The sequence below is a fragment of the Orycteropus afer genome, unplaced genomic scaffold, assembly GCF_000298275.1.
Source record: "Orycteropus afer afer isolate SDZICR_OR568_19922 unplaced genomic scaffold, OryAfe1.0 scaffold00094, whole genome shotgun sequence".
NCBI classification, from domain to species: Eukaryota; Metazoa; Chordata; class Mammalia; order Tubulidentata; family Orycteropodidae; genus Orycteropus; species Orycteropus afer.
The window spans coordinates 4236730-4253601 of NW_006921681.1; the positions used below are offsets into that span (position 1 = coordinate 4236730).

Here is a 16872-nt window from a genome sequence, read left to right on the forward strand (position 1 = left end):
TCACTGACAGCATTGTACTTCAGGACAGATCTTGAAACATGCTTTGTGAGGATGAATGCCACGCCATTCCTTTTCAAACTGTCATTCCCAGCATAGTAGATCATATGGTCTATAGCTCAAGAGAAAAATATTTTGAAAACATTTTCTCCTCCTACTAGGTGTTATAATTCAGGGGATATCTATAGTCCTTGGCCATCCAAAATCTACACTTTCTAAGCTAAAATGTGCTAATGACATGAGCATAAGCTACTCTGACAGAGGTACACCAGAGGCCCTTTCTTTTCCAAGTTTTGTTCTTCTTGCCCTAAACAGCAGGAAAAAAGGGCTCCTCCCTCAAATGCTGAATTCATAGTAAAGATTTGTAGTAAACACTGTCTACACCTGCTTCGAATGGGCTTATCCCTCAGATTTTCTTTAAGTTTACTGTTGGCCACCATGTCTATCGTTGACACAGCCAGAAATGTGATATAACCTGGTAGAGAGAGATGACAGAGAAGTGTTTTCACCCATTTATATATGATACTTTAACAAACAACAGTATCTTTTGAGTTTGAATGGAAAAAAAAAAATAATCACAAAAATCATTCAGGGCTCTTAGAAGAAAACTTTCACTGATCAAAGTTTTCATGTCACTGCCACCACCATGGCTCACTCACCTCCTTTTCCAAATCTTTCAATATATGTAAAAATTCTCAGAGGTCTGATTTCAAGTCCTGACTCTACCTCTTAGTAGCTGTATGTACAGCTTCCCTATCCTAAAACAGGGGTAATACTTCATGGAGTAATGGTGAGAAATTGTTGTTGTTACGTGCCGTCGAGTCAGACCCGACTCATAGCGACCCCTCCTTGGGTTTCTGAGGCAGTATCACTAGGGAAGTAGATTGCCCCATCTTCCTTCTGAGGAGTGAGAAATTAATAAAGAAAATGGCAGGAAGCTAGCCACACAGCATGTGCTAAGGTTACTCTCCTTCCTCAGTTCACTGGAAATGTCAGAAATGGAGGAAAAAATGGAGGTAAAAATCATGCCAGTGATGCCATTTAGGGGATCAGAGAAAAAACCCTGAAGGATGATGGCACAAGGTTTGCTACAAACAAGCTTCAATCTGGTACAGGAGTCAGAACTGCATGACTCAGAATGCTACATAACTGAAATTATGAAAACGTATCCATGAAAGATGTTGTGAAAGAAGAAACAGAACAGCACTGGTTGTCTTGCTCATTAATTTGATAACAAGGTACAAAGTTGGTGTGAACCACAGTGGCCCAAGATCCTCCAGAAACTAGATTCCCATGACCTTCTGACCTCACCTCCTACTACTCTCAGCCTTTTTTCCATACCTTCATCCACACTGGCATCCTTCCCATTCTTGGAGCATACCTCCAGCCATGATTCTACCTCAGAGCCTTTGAATCTGCTGTTTTCCTAGGCCCCAATGCTTTGCTATGCTAGCTTCTTCAATGTTAAGTCTTTACTCAAAAGTAACCTTTTGAGGCTTCCCAGGCTATGCAATGCCCCTACCCTTATCTCTCATATGCCTTTCCCTAATTTTCTCTCTTTAGCACTTAGCTAATATTTTGTATACCTTACTGTTTATTATCTGTCCTTTCCACTAGAATGTCAACTCCATGAGGGCAGAGATTCTTGTTTTGTTCACTGCTGTGCCTCTAGCATATAAAATAATGTCTGACAGAGTGTCAGTGCTCTATCATATTTGTGGAATGAATGAATGAATTTCATTCAGACATCTAAAATCAGAACTGAGTAAGAAACTAAGCAAACAACATGAAGGATTCCTATCTTAATGTTCAGGTGGTTTCAACAGCAATGAAGAATGGGCAGTCCTGCTGTCCACCAAGCTCTAACACCAAATGCAAGAAATGCAGAGCTGCAGAGAAAGACTCTGGTCCTCCACACTAAGTCAGTGAAGCCAATTTTAAGGACTTAATTCTGTCTTTCTCCTTGTATAACTATAAAACATTTGGCTTCCTAATACCTCAGTACTTCACTTTACTTGTGTGGAAAACACATTGGAATCCACCCATACAAAGGTATTTTGGAAAATAGAGTAAGTGCGGAAACATCACCTGTAGTGTCATTCAGCAGCAAGCAGAATGTTAGGAGGCGAATGACAAAACACTACCAGGAAACATTAAAAAATCAGACAAGCGCTTTACTGAATGCAGCAATTAGGGGGCTAATGAAGCCATTATTAGCTCTACCTGAGATACAACTTTAGATTCAAGATGGAAGGAGGCAGGAGAGAGGAGACAGCTTTATGTGAGGTATTTCTCTCCTACTGTAGGGTTTCCGTTTTTAACTCCTGTTTCCTTCCCCCAACCCCATATCCTGGTTATCAAGCTAATATAATATGCCTCACCTGTGAAGTTATAAGGCTTCAATGTCGCTATACATAAAATGTTACATGCATACACATTAAAACTGATTCTAGCTCTGTTGCTAAGAAACTACAGAAGGGGTTTCCATTCTCTTTATAAAATATACCACTTTGTCTATGGAAGAACAAATGTAATCTCTCAAGTCCCCTTGTAACTTATTCTCATTTTTTAAATGAACAGAAAAGGATGATTGAGAGCATTGGAAAGTGTATGTTATCTCCATTTTTTTTTTTTTAACACGCCCTTGAAAACGAGATGGAAAACATGGTTTCGAAAACCAACTGCTATAGTGTTTATTAATCTTTCAAGTTGAAGATTCCTCCTGGTGGTCCCCCCCAGCAAAAACGAAAAATATCTCATAAAAATATTCTGATTTAAAAACATTATCCAAGGCAAAGAATAAACTGGGTATGCTTGCATTCAACGTGGGGTAACAGTCCAGGTCCTACGTTCTGTTTTCCACAGTCCCAAGACCTGAGTGTGTGTAGGTGCATGCATACATACACACACACACACACACACACACACAGAAAGAGTTCTGAAAACACCTCAAGTATTTTAATGCTGACTTAAAAGAAATTATTTAAAAATAGGGCTGGAGGATAACAAATTAAAATAAAACTTATTGGTTCAAGAAAACATGAAAAGGGATGACCTCGTGTAAAAGAAACAGGCAAACTAACGTTTTTGGCCATGGTTTAAAGAAGAAGACTGTTGTTGTTGTTGTTAGGTGCTGTGGAGTCATGTCTGACTCACACCAACCCTATGCACAGCAGAATGAAACACCACCCGGACCTGCGCCAACTCCAGGATCCTTCCTATTCTTGAGCCCATCATCTCAGCTATTGTGTCAATCCAATCTCATTGATGGCCTTTAGTCGACCCTCCACCTGACCAAACATGACATCCTTCTCCAGGGAATGGTCCCTTCTGACAACATGACCAAAGTAGGTGAGACGAAGTCTGGTCATTCTTGCTTCCAAGGAGCATTCCGGCGGCATTTCCTTCAGGACAGATCTATTAGTTCTTTTAGCAGTCCACAGTACTTTCAGCAGTCTTCGCCAGCAGCACAACTAAAAGGTATCAATTCTTCGTTGGTCTTCCTTATTCATTGTCTAGCTCGCACATGCATACAAGGTGACTGAAAATATCATGGCTTGTGTCAGGTGCACCTTAGCCCTCAAGGAGACATCCTTCTTCCTCAGCACTTGAAAGAGGTCCCTTGCAGGCAATTTGCCCAGTGCTATATGCTGTCTAATGTCCTGACTGCTGCTTCCATTGGCATCACTTGTAGAACCAAGCAATGGAAAGTCTTTGACAACTTCCATCTTTTCTCCATTTATCATGATGCTGCTTATAGGTCCAGTTGTGAGGATTTTTGTTTTATTTACATTGAGATGTAATCCATACTGCAGGCTGTATTCTTCAATCTTCATCAGTAAGTGCCTCAAGTCTTCCTCACTTTCAGCAAGCAAAGTTTTGTCATCAGCATATTGCAAGGTGTTAACGATTCTTCCTCCTATCTTGATGCCACGTTCTTCTTCATATAGTCCAGCTTCTTGGATTATATGCTCAGCATACAGATTGAATAAGTATGGGGAAAGGATACAACCCTGATGCACTCCCTTGCCGATTGTAAACCATACAGTGTCCCCTTGTTCTGTTCAAACAGCAGCGTCCTGGTCAATGTACAGGTTCCTCATGAGTACAATCAAGTGTTCTGGAATTCCCATTGTTCTCAAGGTCATCCACAAATTGTTATGACCTACACAATCAAATGCCTTTGCATAGTCAATGAAACACAAGTAAACATCTTTTGGGTATTCTTTGCTTTGAACCAGAATCCATCTGACAGCAGCTATGATAGCCCTTGTTCCACGTCCTCTTCTGAATCCAGCTTGCACCTCTGGAAGTTCTCTGTCAATATACTACTGCAACTGTTTTAGAATTATCTTCAGTAAGATTTTACTTGCATGTGATATTAATGATATTGTTTGATAATTTCCACATTCTGTGAGATCACCTTTCTTTGGAATGGGTACAAATATGGATCTCTTCCAGTCAGTTGGCCAGGTAACTGTCTTCCAAATCTCTTGGCATAACCAAGTGAGTGGCTCCAGTGGGGCATCTGTTTGTTGAAATATCTCAATGGGTATTCCGCCAATACCTTCATTACAGCTTCGACTTCTTCCCTCAGTACCACTGGTTCTTGATCATATGGCACCTCCTGAAATGGATGAAGATCGACCAATTCTTTTTGGTACAGTGACACTGTGTATTCCTTCCATCTTCTTTGTGTCCTGTATCTATCCATGTTTTGCCCATAGAATCTTTCAATAGTGCAACTTGAGGCTTAATTTTTTTCCTCAGTTCTTTCAGCTTGAGAAATGCAGAGTGTGTTCTTCATTTTTGGTTTTCTAACTTCAAGCCTTTGCACGTTTCATTACAGTAATTGGCTTTGTCTTCTTGAGTTGTTCTTTAAAATCTTTGGTTCAATTCTTTTATCTTGTCATTTCTTCCATTTGCTATAGCTACTCTCTGCTCAAGGGCAAGTTTCAGAGCCTCTTCTGACATCCATTTTGGTCTTCTCTTCTTTTGTTGTCTTTTTAGTGATCTCTTTCTTTCTTCATGGACGATGCTCTTGATTGTCATCCCACAATTCTTCTGGTTTTCAGTCACTGGTGTTCAATGCATCAAATCTATTCCTTAGATGGTCTCTAAATTCAGGAGGGATATATTCAAGATCATATTTTGGCTCTCGTGGACTTGTTTTAATTGTTTTTAACTTCAAGGTGAACTTGCATATGAAGAGTTGATGGTCTGTTCCACAGTCAGCTCCTGGCCCAGTTTTGGCTCAAGATATTGAGCTTTTCCATTGCCTCTTTCCACAGATGTAGTCAATCTGATTCCTGTGTATTCCATCTGGCCAAGCCCATGTGTATAGCCACCATTTGTACTGTTGAAAAATGGTATTTGCAATAAGTAAGTCGTTGGTCTTGCAAAATTCTATCATACGATTTCCAGCATCATTTTTGTCACCAAGGCCCAATGTTCCAACTTCAGGCGATTCTTCGTTTCCAACTTTTGCATTCCAGTCACCAATGATAATTAACACATCCTGATTGCATGTTCGGTCAATTTCAGACTGCAGAAGCTAATAAAAATCTTCAATTTCCTCATCTTTGGCTTTGGTAGTTGGTGCACAAATTTGAATAATAGTCATATCTAACTGGTCTTCCTTGTAAGCACATGGATATTACCCTATCACTGACAGCATTGGACCGCAGAACAGAGCTTGAAACATCCTTTGTGATGATGAACGCCTTGCCATTCCTCTTCAAATTGTCATTCCTGGCACAGGAGACCACATGGTGGTCCGATTCAAAATGGCCAAAACTCGTCCATTTCAGCTCACTAATTCCTAGGATATCCATCTTTATGCACTCCATTTCATTTTTGACAACTTCCAACTTTCCTAGATTTGTGCTTCGTACATTCCATGTCCCGATTATTAATGGATGCAGCTGTTTATCCTCAATTTGAGTCATGTCACATCAGCAAATGGAGGTCCCGAAAGCTTTACCTTATCCATATCATTAAGGCTGGGACCATTCCTTGGAGAAGGATGTCATGCTTGGTAGGGTGGAGGGTCGATGAAAGAGGGGGAGGCCTACAATGAGATGGACTGACACGGTGGCTGCAATGATGGGCTCAAGTATAGCAGGGATCATGGAGCTGGTGCGGGATCAGGCAGTGTTTCATTCTGCTGTGCATGGGGTCACTATGAGTTGGAAATGACTCGATGGCACCTAACAACAAGGCTGGTTCTACTCTGATGATGCAGCTCTTTCCTGGTCCTATTTCGAGAGCCTTCCAACCTAAGTTGCTTATCCTCCCGCACTGTATCGGACAATGTTTCTGGGCTATTCATAAAGTTGCACAGTAATTTATCAGATAGTATTTCTCTGCTATTCCTAAGGTTTTCCCTGGGTAACTCTTTGAGAAGTGGATAGCCTCCTCTGTCTTCTTAGTCTGTCTCAGTCTGTAAGCTGTTGAAACCTGTGCACCCTGTTCAGCCCTACTGGGTTTGAGACACTGGTGGCACAGTCTCAAGTCTCACAGCAACACACCAGCACAGAAGGACAAACTGACAGACAAGTTTCTCTCCCCTAGCTGTTCAGTCTCTCCATCCTCCCCTTACATAGATCCCTGCCTCTTTCCCACCATTTGGGAAGGGCGTGGCCTGGGACCCTGGCCCTACCTGGATCTCTGCCTCTGCTTCCTTGCTCTGTCCTGGTCCCATCCCTGGCTTCTTCTCTGTTTTCCTGCCACTTGGGAGGGGCGTGGCCTGGGACCCCGGCCTTACCTGGATCCCTGCCTCTGCTTCCTTGCTCTGTCCTGGGCCCCCTCCCTCCGCCTCTATCTTTTTCTCTGCTTTCCTGCCGCTTGGGAAAAGAAAAGAAGAATAGAAAGCAATAAAGCCATATATGTGAGAGGCAAGGTCACAGCTGAATTTGTAGATTTAACCCACATGCAACGTCTACTGACATGAAATACTGAATGAACTTTTGAAATACCTTTCTCTTTCCAGCTTGTTAAATAATAGAATCTTTCTGCAAACTAACTGACAAAATTGATTGCCTTACATCACATTTTCTGCACATATAATTGATTTTTAGTTCGTTGTCTCATTTCCAATAGGACTTGACAATAAACTCCACTCTATCTACAATACTGACTTCTTTAAACAAGGATTTGGTTCAAAGGCCGATGGGAGTTAATCCTAAGAAAAAAATAGTTGCATTTCATTAATACTTAAACATTAAGTAAATTTCACCTAAATCTACATTTTCTTTTTTTTCATATTAATCACCGATTTTTCCCACAGACCATAATAAGAATCATAGTGGCTAAGACACTTGCCTGCTAACCAGACGTCTGGCGGTTCAAACCCACCAGCCACTCCTCGGAAGGAAGGTTGGGCAATCCTACTTCCGTAGTGATAACTGCCTTGGAAACCCAAGGAGGGGTCGCTATGAGTCAGGGCCGACTCGACGGCACATAACAACAACAACAACAGCACAGAGTGAGATCAACATTTGTGTAAGGAACATGTGAACATTAATAGTCCTCTTATTCCTCCTACTCTCACCTAAGAATTAAGTTGTTGATAAAAACAGTACCAATTTAGTTAAAAATTGGAAAGGGTAGTCAGTAAAGAAAAAAACTTATTTTAAATCAATTTCAAATTTAGTAAGTATCTATTATGTATTCCATTAAATATTTTTATATTTCAGGTTAACAACAAAATTTCCAAGTGAATTTTAAAATTTCTTTAAATGAAAATTTCTTTAGAAATTGAGAATTTCAATGCTTTGATTCAGTTTACATGTAAGCAAAATAGTACATACAGTAAGATGACAATTACATAAAACCATGTATGTACATGTACAACTACCAGAAGAGAGCAAAAAACAGCAAACTGTTATGTTTGAATGATGGTATGTTTGTGGAGAGTTTTTACACTCCCTTTAATGTTTTTCTAAGCATGCTTTAACAAAGGACAACATCACATACAACTCAAAAAAGAAGGAGACGAATGGATTCATATTAGATGATTTATAGGATCCTCCAAACATCGTCTTTCTTTGAATGACTACATAAAATGGCCCAAAATTCTGGAAATCTTACCATTCCTAAATTAATATACAATTAAGCCTTTCCTTACATTGCAGATATAAAATTAAAAACTAAAGATCAATATTATGGGCATCTTTAAACCCATGTGATGGTAACCGGGGGCTATAGTAGATACCTCACTCCCCTTTTGTCATTATTCTCCTCTCTGCTGTCAGTTCCACACAACTTCTTGCTGCTATAGAACCTTAACTTTAATTTTGCTGTGAATTTCATTTTCTACAAATGCTACACAGCCAGTAAATAAAATTCCTTGTATTTTTGCCCCACTAAGCAGCTCTGTCTTCTGGCACATCCAGATGCCTGGCTTGAAAAGAGTGAACAATGAAAATAATGCTTTTTTCAAGCCAATGTTCCAAAAAGGGCATAACAAAGGCATCTGCAGATGACGCCGGGCAAAGACACCATGCCAACAGCTGTGGGTATTCTGTGTAAGTAATTCCTTGACCAGCCATACAAGTTCACTAGATTACTAATATTCAGGAAATTAGTTTACTATGTCATGTAAATTTTGAAAAGAAGGATTTTCATTTATATTTATGATAATACTGCACTTTAAAATGAAGGAAGGTGTAGATGTTTTAAAATTTATGAACTTGTAAATCCATGCATGGTCAATTAAGGTTTATCACCACCAAGGATGGATTCTCTTCGGATAAAAATTTCAGTGGTTATTTGTATCTAGGTTGCTCACTACAATGCATTACATCAACATTGTTGTGAAATATTTAAAGGGTGGTATATTTGAGATAAAAGTTACAGTTATCCAGGATGAAATGGAAATACCCTACAGTAATATTGGAAGCAGCAAAACCTTTACCTTGTGCAACATCTGGACTTTTGCTGAAAGCTAGTTCAAGATGAAAATAATTTCAAAAACTAAATACAGTCAAGTGGATGGGAAGCAAAGGGTGAAATGTACAGCTCAGTGGAGCACTCAATCTTATAAGCTTGCAAGTCAAGCCAAACTCCCTGACTCCACAAGGAAAATGCAGGTCCTGAATTTTAAAAAGAATTCAATTAGCATCCCCAGTATTTCCATAATCAACAGCTGAATGCTAATTAAGAGCACAGCATCAAGCAGCAATGGAATCCCAGTGCAATAAGTAACAACACAACAGCAGCAAATGCTACCTTCAGCTTGCATGCATAAATAAACAGAATTAATAACTATCCAAGCACAGAAGGGTGACTTAATCTGTTTCGATTAGGTGCAGTTCAGCCTGGGGCCTTTGTGTTATATTTAAATGTGTTCATCATGTTTAATTAAAAACCTAATAATCTAGGATTTCTTTTCTTTCCTTTTTTAAGTTCTGATCTGTATTTCCTCCTCTTTCTCTTCATAATTTCTACTCATTTGGATGACTTCCTGAAGAGGAACAATACTTTTAGCATAATCTAAGTGCAACTGGTTAGCCATCATTTTAACATGGCATCATTTTAAGTGGCAGCCAGCCAAATCCCTTTGGTTTCATCCTTGCTCACACCATTGTATTTAACAAGCTTCATGAATTTATCTAGCATTTCTTCAGAAATGCTTCTATGATCTTTGTATTTAACTTTAAAGTCTTTTCCTGGGCTAGCTACCAAGGTGTTTCTCACAATCACTCCACTAAAGTAGAGTTCATCTGTCAGTTTTCTGGCCTATAGTTTGACTAAAACTGGCACAAATTTGGTTTCAGTTCAACAAGATTTAAAGTATCTCCGCCCCTGATCATTTACATTAGGTAGATATACTCCTTGGGGAGCTCAATCACAGGAGCATAGAAGGGCTGTATAGACACAGGGAGACAGCTTGGGGTGGGGGCAGGAGTGCAGGGGGAAAAGGGCACAGGGAAGAGGTGGCTATGGGGAGGCAGTGGGAGGAGGGCTGTTGCATTGTGGGAGACCGCAGTCAATGTCATCAGACCAAGTGTATGTGAAATGGTGTATGGAAGACAAATTTGCTCTGTAAACTTTCACCCAAATCACAATAAAAGGTTAAAAACAAAAAAAAAGTATCTCAGCCCCAAGACAACTTCAATAAGCAATACTATACCTATGCTCACACTATCAGTAGTTGGGCAATATTATTACTACTATTAGTAGCTGCAGCAGTAATTTATGAAGTCAGCTTTGGGCATATGTGAAAGTTTTTCATTTTAATGCTGATTCATAATTATCAACTATTAACAGTTTTTAAATGCTAATGTCATTACAGGAGCTCTGGTAGCATAGTGCCTAAGGCACTTGACTGCTAACCAGAAGGCTGCTGTTCAAATCCAACAGCCACTCCTCGGAAGGAAAGTTGGGTAATCTACTTCCATAGTGACACTGCCTCGGAAACCCAAGGAGGGGTCGCTATGAGTCAGGTCCAACTCGACAGCACATAACAACAATGTCATTACAGTGAATGATCTTCAAAAAGTATAACCTTGAGTAAAGAGTCATTAATATTCTTCAAACCCCCATAAAAAAGACACATTATCCTCACTCTTAACAAGTTTACAAACTAGACTGATGAGACAACCAACTCAGAAATAGATACTGTAAGAAACAAATAGCTGGCAATTATGCCACAAAAGCTAGTATAAAAAGGCAAATAAATTGATCAAATAGGAGATGAAGTTCAGCCTTGAAGATGGTTACGGTCTGGACTGTAGGAGAGAGGTGGTCTGACAAAGTCAGGAGGTACCTGGGCCCTGCCCATCTATGGCACAGTGGAGAATCATACCATCAAGGGCTTGCTCCGCCAACCCTCTTATAGAAGCAGGTGGGCAATGGCTTCAAAGTATTCATATGAATGCAAGGGAAAAGAACATCATCGATTTTAGATAGGAGTTGGGTTGTTGTTGCTGCTAGGTTCTGTCAAGATGATTCCAACTCATAGCAATCCTAGGTACAACTGAACAAAACATTGCCCTGTCCTGCGCCATCCTCACAATCCTTTCTACGCTTGAGCCCATGGTTGTAGCCACTGTATTAACACACCTAGTTGAGGGTCCTCCTCTTTCTCACTGACACTCCACTTTACCAAGCATGATATCCTTCTCCAGGGAATGGTCCCTTGTCACATGACCAAAGTAGATGAGACAAAGTCTGCCCATTTTCAGTTCCAAGGAACATTTCAGCTGCACCTCTCCCTGGAGATTTGTTTGTTCTTCTGGCAATCCATGATATTTTCATCCCTAACACCACGATTGAAAGGCATCGATTCTTCTTCAGTGTTCCTCACTCATCGCCCAGCTGTCACACGCGTATGAGACAACTGAAAATACCATGGCTTAGGTAAGGTACACCTTTGTCTTCAAAGTGACATCTTTGCTCTTCAACACTTCAAATCTTTTGTAGCAGATTTGCCCAGTGCAATACAATATCTGATTTCTTCACTGCTGCTTTCATGAGTATTGACTGTGGATCCAAGTTAAATAAAATCTTTGACAGCTTCAATCTTTTCTCCATTTATCATGATATTGCTTATTGGTCCAGTTATGAGGATTTTTGTTTTCCTTATGTTGGGGTAATCCATACTGAAGACTGCAGTCCTTTGATGTTCATCAGTGTGTGCTTCAAGTCATGTTCACTCTCAGCAAGCAAGGGTGTGTCATCTGCATATCACAGTTTGTTAATGAGTCTTCCTCCAATCCTGATGCCGTGATCTTCTTCATGTATTCTAGCTTCTCAGGAGCTGGGTAGTTAGATCAATATACCAGAAGCAAAAAAGTTCAAAAGATAACTAGAATGTTGAAAGTATACAGAAGACTGGGAGGGCAGAAAAGGGAAGGTAGGTTCATGCACTTATTTTAGCTAGGACATATTTGTTTTGCTCGTTCTGTGACTCTTGTTGTTGCTGTTGTTGTTATATGCCGTCGAGTTGGACCCGACTCATAGCGACCCTTCCTTGGGTTTCTGAGGCAGTATCACTACGGAAGTAGATTGCCCCATCTTCCTTCCGAGGAGTGGCTGGTGGGTTTGAACCGCCAGCCTTCTGGTTAGCAGTCAAATGCCTTAGGCACTACGCTACCAGAGCTCTTAACATAAGAAAATGTGGTGAAGTCCACAGAGAGAGGCCATAGGCATGCGTGTGTGTGCGCATACACATACTCTCTCTCACACACAGATTTTTTTTTTTTTTTCCATAGCCAAAGCCTGATTGGCACATAAAACTATTCAAAGATTTGGTTTAGATATATTAACCGGAAACTTCCTTCAGCTTATCAATCAATTATTCAATCACTCTCTCATTCTCTTTTCAGGTTTTAGAAAGTGAAGCTTAACTTTCTATAAACAAGGGAACAGTTTGATCCTGAGGCAGTACCAGGGCTGGATGGCTGCCAAAACATTTCTCAAAACTTAAACTAAAACAAGAAGCAAACCTGGTAAAAATGAGCCCAGATTGACACAGATTTATGCATCGAAGGATCATCATCCTGTACACAAATGTTGACCACTGTGGAGTCATGTTTCATTTTTCAAAATAAATCTGATCTCTTTCTGATGTGTAAGGCTTGACCACTAAAGATACCTGGGCAGTAGCAATAGGATACAGTCAACATCGAACCTAATATAAGCAAATGCTTTGGGAAAAGGAAAAAACCCTTGTTTTTCAGCAAGAAGAGATGACTTAGTGCTTAGTGTTTAGTGAATTTTAAAAGTTCTAGAGGGAATGAAATCAAAGGAAAAATAAAGGAAGAAAACAAGAAAAATCATGGCTACAGATGGGAACCATGAATGAAAAAACAGGGATAGCAATGTAGGAGTGCTAAGGCAGACGGGGCAAGGAAGCAGGAAAAGGAGATGGGGCACTGTAGTGGCTCATTTTGTGCCCACTCGGCTGGGGGATGGTACCCAGTGTTTGGTCAAACAAGAGCCTAGATGCTGTAGGGAAGGTATTCTTGTGGCTCTGGTTAACATCTACAAATAGTTAACTTTACATAGAAGAGATGACTCTTGATGATGTAAGTAGGCCTCATACAATCAGTTGAAGGCCTTAAGAACAAACACTGCAGTTTCCAGTACACAAGGAATTCCGCCACAAGACTGTAACACTGAAATCCTGCTGAGTTTCCAGCCCAATGGCCCACATTAAAGATTTCTGACTCAAGACTGCAATATCAACTCTTGCCTGAGTTTCCAGCCTCCTGGCCTGCCTTATACATTTCAGACTTACCAGCCACCTTAAAATCAATTCCTTAAAATAATCTTTTTATATTTTTAGATATGTATACTATGTAAACTCCAGCATCGTCTCTCTCACTGAGGCCGTATTTCCCAACTACCGAAGCTGCTTCTTTGTTTCCAACTTTCACATTCCAATTAGTAGTAATTACCAACACATCTTTACTGAATGATTAATTTCAGACTGCAGAAGTTGTTAAAAACCTTCAATTTCTTCAGGTTTGGCATTAGTGGTTGGTCCCTATATTTGAATAATGGTCATATTAACTGGTCTACCCTGTGGGTGTATGGATATCCTATCACTGACAGCACTGTAGTTCAAGACAGACCTGGAAATGTTCTTTTTGATAACAAAAGCAATGCCATTCCTTTTCAAACTGGTATTGCTGGCATATGCTTGTCCAATTCAAAATGGCCAGTACTAGTCCATTTCAACTCACTAATGCCTAAGATATCTATCTTCAAGATTCCATTTCATTTTTGACAATTTTCCTAGATTCATAGTTTATATTTTTCACATTCTGATTATTAATAGATGTTTGCAGTTGTTTCTTCTCATTTTTAGTCATGCTTTATCAGCAAATGAAGGTCCCCAAAGCTTAACTTCTTCTACATCATTAAGCTCAACTCTACTTTGAAGAAACAGGCACTTCTCTAGTCATATTTTGAGCAGCTTCCAACCTGAGGGGCTCATCTTTCAGCATTGTATCAGGTAATGTTCCACTGCTATATATAAGGTTTTGACTGGCCCCTTTTTTTTCCCCTTTAAAAAAAAAAAGTACTTCACCAGGTCCTTCTTTCTAGTCTGTCACAGTCTGGAAGCTCCACTGAAACCTGTGCACCATGGGTGAGTGACCCTGCTGGTATTTGAAAATACCAGTGCCATTGCTTCCAGCATCACAGCAACCCATAAGCCATGACAGTACGATAAACTGACAGATGCGTGGTAGAAACCCTTACTGATAAAGATCAAAGACTATAGTCTTTAGTATGGATTACACCTCAATATAAAACAAAAAAATAAACACAAAGCAACATGAAGATAAATGGAGAAAAAATTGAAGAACTCATTTTACTGGATCCATAATCCACAGTCAAGGAAGAGGCATTCAAGAAATCAAATGATGTACTGCACGAGGTAAACTCCTGCAAAAGAACTCTTTAAAGTGTTATAAAGCAAAGGTTTCACACTGAGGACTAAGCTGTACAGTCACAGTATTTTCAATTGCCTCATATGCATGCAAAAGCTGGACAATGAATAAGGAAGACCATAGAAGAAATGACGCATTTGAATTATGGTGTTGGAAAATACTGAATATACCATGGACTGTCAGAAGAAATAACATATCTGTCTTGGAAGAAGTACAGCCAGAATGCTTCTTAGAAGTGAGGATGACAAAACTTCATTTCATATGCTTTGGGCAGGTTATGAGGAGTGACCAGTCCCTGGAGAAGAATATCATGCTTATTAAAGTAGAGGGTCAGTGAAAAAGAGGAAGACCCAAGATAGATAGACACAGTGGCTACAGCAATGGGCTCAAACACAGCAATGACTGTGAGGATGGCATAGGACAGGTCAGTGTTTCATTTGGTTGTACGCAGAGTCACTATAAGTCAGAACTAACCCAATGGCACCTAACAACAACAAGAAGATATATATAACCTACTGGAGTTCTGTTTCACCAAAATGAAATGGAAAGAGAAGAGAGAGAAGAATTATGCTTGAGACCTAAAGGAGAGTAAGCACTAGAAGCAATTGTTGTGTATACATGTACCAAAAATGACTTAAAGTCTGTAACAAGCTAGGTGCAGCAATGCAATATAAGAATACTGAATAAAATCTTGGGAAGTGTAGTTTAACAGTCACATTTTACATATTCTTTACACCCTTTTTGTCTTTTTATGCCTTATTTGCATAAAATCTTTTGTTGAATTAAAAAGTTTTATCTATGCAATCTCTTATCTCCTCACATAAGTAATTTTACAGTAATAAACAACATCAATATGACTGTTCGGAACAAATGAGTTTACATTTTTTTACTTTGGCTATTGTCTGAATAATAAAAAAATGTTTAATGCCATTTTCATTTCTCTACTAATCAGCTAAGAGTTTTATTATTTTATTTCAAAACAGCTAAACTAGCTTCATAAGTCTGATAAACTTAAAGCCTTGAAGGATTCTTCACATGGCATGTTATGACCAAACCTTCAAATCTCATTTCAATCCATCTCTGCTGCCAGTTACCTTTTCCTCATTCTTCTCATGCCCCCATTCCTCATTATCCATAGTTATTCCATGAGCAAATTCTCTTGGCCCTACCTTCAAAATATATCCAGGATCTCACCACTTCTCACCACCACCACTGCTACTTCTTATAAATGACTGGATTCTGGCCTGGACTATAGTCCACTCTCAGCTCAGCAGCCAGAGTGATCCTTACTGTCCCACTGAGTCACATCCTGTACTCAGAATCTGCTCATGGCAAGCAAATGGCATAGCCCTGAGCAGGGGTCTAAGAAGTCCCACCTGATCTGCCCCCTCCCTACCCACCATCCACGTCTCCTACCATTCCCCTTCCTCACTATTTTCCAGACATATTTCTGCCTATTTCTTGAACGTGCCAACTATGCTTATAGGCTAAGGCCTAGAATTCCCTTCACCTTGAAATCTAAAAGGCTCATCTCTACATTTCACTGTTTTCCACTCAAATGTTACTTACCAGATCTTCCCTGACCCCTTTATGTAAAATAATGGCCCACTCAGTTTACTCCTCATCCTTGTTACCCTACTCTATTCTTCTTCAGCACATGTACAACCATCATGACCTATATCAACTCAGGGATGGCCTCTTCTCTGAAGACATAAGATTAACGAGAGGAGGATTTGTTCTTTTCAATATGTACTTAGTACAGCACCTGGCACACAGTAGGCATTCATTAAATGGATAAAGGAGAGTGAAATGAGGAAAGCACGTAACAATTCTAGCTTGCTTTCTACATATTTCAAAATGCAAGTGAGGAACCTGTAATCAGGATGTAAAACAATGTCAGCCTTCACCTTAATTTCATTCAACCTGAAGGGCAAATGCCAAGTTACCAACAGACTCCCAATGAAGACTGTATTTGTGAAAGCACAAGAAATCTGCAAGCATTTTATAGCAAAACCTTTTTAAGAGTCACAAGATGGAGATGCAGCTTTATGAAGACTGCTGGTATGGAAATCTGTAAGTTTGCAAATATGTATTTATGGCCACATTCTCTCTGCCCTCCCACCTCCGCTAAGGGCCATAGCAGTAAAATGGATATTTAAAATTCATTGTATTTATTTAATCAAACTCTGCTTCCTGCTTTGACTAATATCCTTCAGTAGTTAGGGGTTTTGCCAGCTTTCAAAATAAAAACAAGTTACTAGACCTTCTTTGGGAGCTCTGGTAGCATAGTGCCTAAGGCACTTGACTGCTAACCAGAAGGCTGGCGGTTCAAACCCACCAGCCACTCCTTGGAAGGAAGATGGGGCAATCTACTTCCGTAGTGATACTGCCTCGGAAACCCAAGGAGGGGTTGCTATGAGTTGGGTCCGACTCAACGGCAAATAACAACAACAACAACAACAAAGACCTT

General features: G+C 39.9%; 1 protein-coding gene across 1 annotated transcript in view; it reads right to left on the minus strand.

Moving 5' to 3' along the window:
• RERE (arginine-glutamic acid dipeptide repeats) overlaps positions 1-16872 on the minus strand; it is a 470759-nt gene that overhangs the window by 162546 nt on the left and 291341 nt on the right. The window lies entirely within an intron of this gene.